We start from the raw sequence: 8,361 nt of genomic DNA on the forward strand, positions 1-8,361 counted from the left end.
AAGAAGCCGATATGTTTTTATACACAAAAAAGGTTTAGTACGTTTATTAGGAAGAGAGTCTACTGCTAGAATCTTTTTAACTGCACCAGAAAGCGAATATGGTTTTCCTTGAGTTGCATATAATCGTTACACGCGGAGAAAGCAAATGGTTACCCTCGGAATTATGCAGGATATGGTGTGAAACTAGAATTTAAACTCCACTCGGAAATTGGGAACGGTTTCCTTCGAAATGCATCAGCAGATAATACCGGAACAGGAATTTTAACACATCATTCGCAAGACAAAACGGCTTTTAACTAAAAATTGAATGCGCGAACTTTGATTAAAACTACACCCATGACACGAAACTTTGAAGTGCAGTTATGAATCTTGGAATTTGTAACTGCACTTCGAATGCGGTAATGTTTTCCTTCAAAACGCGCTAGCAGACGAATTCACAACCGCAATTTTATTGTTTCATTATGAACACCAAACTGATTTCAACTTTAGAGTGTATCCTTGTGTGAATTCCCAGCTTTAATTAAAACTACACACGATAATTAAAATGAACTTGTTACATGTTTTCAGTAAAATGTGCATAGAAGAAGCTACTAATAAATTATACGATTTTGAATTACCTATATAAAGCTGTGGACCGTTACATCCCACTATACAAACCTCCTCTTATTTACCCAATAACATGTTCACGGAAACATGTCTTCAAGTGATGGGCAACAAATTTGCAATCTTTATGATGATTATTTTCAATCTGTTGAAGTCTGTTTTCAAACAACAAACATTTCCAGAAATAGTGTAGACACAATAAATAATAATAACGTTAGATCAATACATCTAAATTCTTATTGAATTAATCCAATTATTTCGTTACAACTAATACACCCTTAGAATACTGCACACCTACGCCAGTGATACACCGGCTTTCTCTTGGGGGTACCTTGCTGAAGGATTTGCAATTTAAGCATAACTGACTGATTGGGCAAGTATTAAGAAATCAAGATAAATAAACGAAGTTTAATTACTACGCCTAAACACCATTTGACGCATGATATGTGTCCGGTGATAAACCTTTTAAGACATTCAGCATCATAAAATGTGTGATTAGAAATAATTATTAATTTCCTTAATTATTCCAATAATCATTTTGGTATATCTTTTTCCATCTGCTGTCCGGTACACTAAGGACGGGTTATATCTGAGAATTCTAACAATTTTTCAAATTTCAAAGTTAATTTTCAAGTTCTGTTAAAGGTTTTTTCAAGTGCTGTTATTATTTTAGTTCTGTCTAGCAACTAGTCTGTGCGATAGCCGCGTCGACCATCAATACATGGGTGAGGTTATAATTAGAATAATCTCGGCAGGTGTGTGCCGATGTGAATTAACGCTTAGATCGCACACCAAAAAGAAAGGTACTCGCAATGTAAACTTACGGTTTTAGGTGAACGCTCGGTGGTGGAGGAATTCACATGCACCTGGAGAGGATTGCACACATCGGTACGGTACACGGTAAAAGTCGTTAACTCTCATTCGATCCTGGTTTCGTTAAAGCGCAGGCGCGGGCAGCTCAGTCAACTCAAAGCCACACTGCGCAGACACAAACTGATAAACCCAACCATTTTCCTGTCATTTTCATAATCGCTCTTGGAGTTAATTTTTTATATGCGGTCTTAGCAAAATAAATATTGGTTGACTAGAATAAATGTCTATGACTTAATTATTGTTTAATGTCTATTAAAGAAAAAAATTTTTTTTTGACCTACCCTTTTTTTAGGCTGGGTTTACACTTGTAGGTAAAATTTACAACCTTCGTAAATTTTTGAAAAGTTACTCACAGGAGCGCTTACATATGCATCCAACTTATCGTAAATAATGCTCACGGAAGTTGTTTGGATAATTAATTTACGAACTTCTCACAGAGACCGCTACACCAGTAATTCTATTTTTGGTAAGATGGCTTCCTGACAACGCGTTGCCGCCGACTTTGACAGCTGTCAGTTGGTAATATTTGATAACAGGGATTTGTTTATTTACGGTTAGATTATGGATCCCCATATAATACCCATTTCCGCACACAATGGATTGCCGCTGCGATAATATGCACAATTTTGTCAAACAAAAACGTAAGGGCCCGCAGAGTGTGTTGGATTAGGAGTTGGCTTCAAAAAAGAAGTAGGTACTGATGGGGCTTTCGTTCGTTTAACGGCAGAATTAAGAATTGAGGATCAACAAAAATTCTTTAAAGCAACTGACTTCTAATACATATTGGAAATGATTGGACCGCTAATTAAAAAAGAATAATATTTCTTTTTGGAATGCTATTTCACCAGCTGAAAAATAGATTCCTGAGGCGTATGTGTGTAACACCATGTACGATCGTGTGAGAAATGCAGAGATCAGCAAAGAGTACAAGGCTGATGTAAGCATAATGAGTAAGATCAAGAAAGGGACGCTTAGACGGTTTGGGCATGTAGAGCAAATGAGCGAAGAAAAGAGTTTAAGAAGAATATACGATGCAAATGTGAAAAGTAGCAGAAGTCGGGGACGCCCGAGGAAGACATGGCACGACCAAGTGAATCAGATACTTGAGTCAGGCCATGTCAAGAGTCAGAATAATAGAAGAGTATGTATTAGACGATGTATGAATGTGAATGAGGCAAGAAATGTGTGCCAAGACCGAGTTGTATGGCGGTCCGTCCTCTCAGCCTACCTCTGCGGGAAAAGGTGTGATGGTTAGTTAGTTAGTTAAAAAAATTAATGGTGACTATTCGAGTTTTGGCGTCAGGTAATGTTTTTTATGTATTCTTATATTGCATTTTTGTATGCATTCATTGGAGATATTATGACCTTTTCCTTACAGAACTAATGGAGAATCTAGCACACGAACCAAGCGCCTACCTTCTTCATTTATACCAGCCCCGTCATTGTCAGGCACTAAATACTCTTCATCTCCTTCCACGCTATCTTGATCACCGTCTTCGTAAGATGCGACTTCAAAATGTTCCCGGAAATCCTCGATAACACCAATTTCAACCCCCCCCCCCCCCCAAGACTTGATGCATACAAGATTGAGTCTGGGATGCCATATCTGAAAACAATACAACACCTCATTACACTGCATACACTGTCATTTCATTCATAACACATTATTAGTCCGTGAATGTCTCGTTATTGGGCGCAGGCCCTGCCTATCAACACTGTACAATAACCATTATCACAAAGTAAAGTAAATAATGAAAAATGTGTACAAACTTACCAGAGAGATGTCGAAAAACAACTTCAGTAATTCAAGTATAACTGGAAGAAAGAACTAACACTATTCCTACCACGGGGTACTGGGGTACCCCAGAACACCTGTGGAAGCGAATGCACTTGCCGGGCGGTCACGGCTTACTGACGTACTTACGCGCCAATTATCGAGAGTAGATTAGCTAGAGCGATTTTTGCAACAGTGCAATATTTTTAACTAGGGGGGTACTCCAGTACCCCAGGTAGGGTTAAAGAGTTACTTGGTAATTTGGGGGGTACTCCAGTACCCCAGATAGGGTTTAAGAGTTAACAATGACGATGTGAACAATGAAGAAGCAACCTCGTACTAGAAGACAACTAGTTCAGATTTAGAAATAAGTAGATCTAAGTATATTTAAGAATGTGTATTAAAACTTGGCCAAACCAAATTATAACCCAAATGCCTTAATACCTAACATCTCTTTATAATTAAATTCACCCCCCTCGTCCCAACTGATGTGACCTGCATACGGTACATGCAGTATATGCAATATAGTGTTTTCAATGCATGTAATACATGTAAAAAATATAACTAAACTCGAATATCGTACTTAAAACAAATATTAAATTAATAAATTCACTTATAGTTGTATGGAAATTCAAATATCGATAACGAGACATGATTGGCTGGCGAATTGCGACGTCACAACACACTCACTTGTCCCACTTCAAGTTTTTTTTGTTCCAGTTGCTTGTTGAAGTTGTTGAATTAGTTTGATTTTGATAGTCGTAATCAATCCTAAACTCATTTGTTTGTATATAACATATATTTTAAATACATACTATCATGACAGACAGTGGTTTTCTACAAGGATAGTCTAATAATTTGCCAAAAATCGACGCGATTATGATGGCAGTTTTCTTTTCGAAAATTGATTTTTTTTTGTGCAGAAATGCGAGGTGTTAAAGTTTTACGGTAAGTAAATCACTATTATGATGAGTATGTAATGTTTCATGATATATATTGGATTTTCAAACAAAACTTTTATTAAAGTGTAGTGGTACGCCACTACTTGATTCGAACGGCATTCTAGAAGTTTCGGCTTTTTCCAAACAAGCTTCTTGGATGATCTTTTATTTTTTTTAATTTTAGTTTGGCAATATCTACATAGCAACCAAAATGTTCAAGAAGTTTCTTCGCCTTATAAAAGCGACAGCATGAAGGATCTGTTGGGCAGTCAAACTGTCCATTGTGGCACAACTTGAGGTACGCTAGAATTACCGCATCTAAAGCCCATGAAGCTGCTCATTGCCAAACCTTGGAAGGCTCACTCGTTGAGAGCATATTCTAGGTGCTAAACTAACAGAAACTGAGTTTCTTAGGCGTGGCAGACTTCTAGAGGCTGAAGTTGTGAAAGAAGTGGAGGAAATAAAGTTTGAGAAGTGCGGCCTGATTCTTTTTAATCACCATCCATTTTTGGAGCTTCTCCAGATGCAGTAGGAGAAAATTACATTGTAGAAGTGAAATGTCCAAGTAGCGATACAGCTTTAAGAAGATACTTCACGGTCACCATGGACAAACCTAGTGATAAGTACATGGCTCAAATGCAAATGCAAATGCATTTTGCAAAAAAATGTAAAGGTATGTATTGTGTAGCAAAGCCAGACTTTGAAAGTTCGAAAGAAGTTATTGTCTGTTATGTAGAATACAATTACTGTTTAGATTTAATGGACAAATGCTTAACATTTTGGTTCCAAGCTATTTATAAGAATCTTAAATTTATATAGCTACTACTAGCGTTCAAATTAATCTATTTTGTATCTCCTGTAAGTGTTTTTTTTAGTTAAATAAAAATTTATTAAAACATTTTCCACCAGTTTTTCCTTCACATCCTACATACAGTTGTTAACTAATATTGTAAAATATATCCTTTCATTACCCACGGTAAGGAATACAGATCAGTGCAGATGTACTAATCATATAACACCTGCACATCAACACCTGCACACGGGAGGGTCTCACACAAATAATAACAACAGTTGCTTTAAATATTACATTTGAATGAGTAACCCTTGCAGGTTAATAAGACCACATACTACAATAATATGGTTATGGTCAGTACTTGCATGCATTCTGAGCATTTGGAATTCTCTAATTCTACTTATGACGCGCTCAATGTGAATGCGCAATCCTTTTGGATTGCTTTACTTCTTCGCGGCTAGACTGCACATTCGCAAAAACACTCGGTGGGCGAATCAGTTCGCAGTCCATCTGCTGCAAAATATGGTCTCAGGCATGACAAATAACCGCAGTCCTCTATAATAATAGCATCAGACGCACGACCACCATAGCCACATGAAACCAGACCATCTGGTGTGTATTACATCCTTTATACTCTGACCAACACATGGATTGGTGAATCGGATTTGAGGGCTTTTCTATTTGTATTTCTAGACAGTCTATTGTGGACTGAACATTGCCATACCTTGCCCTGAAGGATATTGGTAGCTGAGCTCTTATATCGGATGTGGTTGGCCAAATTATGAGTTCCTTAAATAAAGCTAATAATCGCCAATATTTTGATAGTCTTGGATAAAATCCGTGCTACAGAGGAAGCCGACAAACCAAAGTGAAGCGCAAGAATAGCGAACGAATCATCTAACCTTATTTTTTTAAGTGCAATTAATACATAAATTGTTTCTGTAGGTGCTTTGGCCACTACAATAGAAATAATGTGAAACATTTCCTTAGGGATTCCTAAACAGAGTCTAGGCTTTCTCTCTATGACAAGCATGAAAGATTTTCTCATGGTCAGATTAACAAGTCCAGTATCAATCTCGGACCCATCAAAATTGTTACTGTCCGAGTATGAAGAGGGAGTGTAATCTGAATCATTGTCCTCGGAACCAGTGGACATTATATATATATTATGATGAGTAGGCTCACCCTTTTGCAGAAACAGGCTTTGTGGGTGAGAACTTCAATGGTGAGCATGCCGTGTTTGTCATTGTTGGCACGGTTGAAGTGGACTTGCTTCTGTAGGTAAGACGACAGCGAATATCTGCTTGTACCGCCTTATTAACCATTTTACAATTGCTATCAGCAGCTTCTGGAAGGTAGAGAATGGCTGTTGAAGTGGAGGGCTCCGAGGGAAGACGAGCTGCTGTAGATGTTGAGGGCTCTGGGTCCAATGGTGCGTTCCTCGTGGGCTCCCCCATTATCATCGCGTCTTGAATTAACCCGGCACGCAATCTTTTTTGTCCCGTTTGCCTTAGGCTTGGTAAAACTTTTTTTTGACACGCAAAAATATGTGGGATCACATTTTTATTCAATCTCATTTTGCATCCCATCATTTGGACTTCCATATAATTTTCTAAATCCTCTTGGAGCTGTTAAAACAAAACAAAAAAATTATTTATTTATTGTGAATTACAGTCATAGTCACCAAAAACATTTTACATAGAAGAAAATGACATTATTACAATAATAACTAAATATAAAATTACAAAATAATAATAAATGTAGGTACAAAATATTGTTTTTAAATTAAAATGTATCTTTTGTATTGTAACACGATTGTTAAGAGATTTCTTAACATATAACCTGAAATGACAATATTTATATGATAAAATATAATATTGTAAAACTATGTAGTCTAATTCGTACCCAATATAATCCACTACCCATCAGGATGAATAAGGCTTTTCTTTCAAAACAAATTTATGTGTAAAAATTTTATAAGCACTTTGAAATTTTCTATTACGATTAGCTTCAGTTTATGGCAGATTTTTGTTTTAGAATATATATTTCACATAAATGAATTTAGCTACTTACATTGAAATGATCTTCACAGCAAGAATGAAGAGATTTAGCAGAAAGTACACCATTTTTTTAATTCACCTTTTGATCGCGTAGCACCACTTTTTACGCATAATAACATCATTTGGGACATGTATAAATAATTTGTTTGGTGTCGAAGATGTTGTATTTGTACACTTTGTGTACAAATACAATATCTATCTCACACCTACCTCACACTATGTTATTTGTTGTTCTTAACTTATATTTACTATAACAATAGCATAATTAACATAAATTATCATAATTACTTTGTAACAATAGCGCACCAACGCGTCTTTATTAATTTTAGCCATATTATTCTATTACATTGGCGCCCTACGTGGTTTGATTTGTACATATTTGAATTATTCTATAACAATGGCGCCCAACATGGGGCTCGAACCCACGATCCTGAGATTAAAATTCTCATGCTCTACCGACTGAGATATCCGGGCATAAAAATGAGTACGCACGTGTTTATACAAATATCTCTTTTGAGAACACGAAAAAGGGTTTTATCCACTGTGAGTCAGCATGTGCGTCGTCAGATTACCTTTTAGAGTAAATGATTTATTGCACAAAGAACATGAAAAAAGTTTTACTCTAGTGTGAGTCAGCATGTGGCTCATCAGAGTGCCCTTCCTATGAGATGAATAGTTGAACTCAGAACATGAAAAATGTTTTTCTCCAGTGTGAGTCAGCATGTGGCTCGTCAGATGACCTTTTTGAGTAAATGATTTGTTGCACAAAGAACATGCATAAGGTTTTTCTTTAGTATGAGTCAATATGTGGCTCACCAGAGCGCCCTTCTAATGAGATGAATAGTTGCACTCAGAACATGAAAAATGTTTTTCTCCAGTGTGAGTCAGCATATGGCTCGTCAGACAACCTTTTTGAGTAAATGATTTGTTGCACAAGGAACATGAAAAAGGTTTTTCTCCAGTGTGAGTCAGCATATGGCTCGTCAGATAACGTTTTTGAGTAAATGATTTGTTGCACAAAGAACATGAAAAAGGTTTTTTTTTAGTGTGAGTCAACATATGGCTCATTAGATTGCCCTTCCGATAAGATGAATAGTTGCACTCAGAACATGAAAAATGTTTTTCTCCAGTGTGAGTCAGCATGTGCCTGGTCAGATTGGCTTTTTGAGTAAATGATTTGTTGCACAAAGAACATGCGGAAGGTGTGTTTCTTTAGTATGAGTCAACATGTGGCTCATCAGAGCGCCCTTCCAATAAGATGAATAGTTGCACTCAGAACATGAAAAAGGTTTTTCTCCAGTGTGAGTCAGCATGTGG

The 8,361-nt window shown here is 36.8% G+C and overlaps 1 non-coding gene across 1 annotated transcript; it reads right to left on the reverse strand.

The window, feature by feature from the left end:
- Positions 1-7,445: 7,445 nt before the first annotated feature.
- TRNAK-UUU (transfer RNA lysine (anticodon UUU)) lies at positions 7,446-7,518 on the reverse strand. Its single transcript has one exon. It is a non-coding gene; the product is annotated as a tRNA-Lys (tRNA).
- Positions 7,519-8,361: the final 843 nt, after the last annotated feature.

The sequence above is a fragment of the Hesperophylax consimilis genome, chromosome 17 (genome assembly GCF_061612785.1).
Source record: "Hesperophylax consimilis isolate HC1 chromosome 17, BYU_Hcon_1.0, whole genome shotgun sequence".
Lineage (NCBI taxonomy): Eukaryota > Metazoa > Arthropoda > Insecta > Trichoptera > Limnephilidae > Hesperophylax > Hesperophylax consimilis.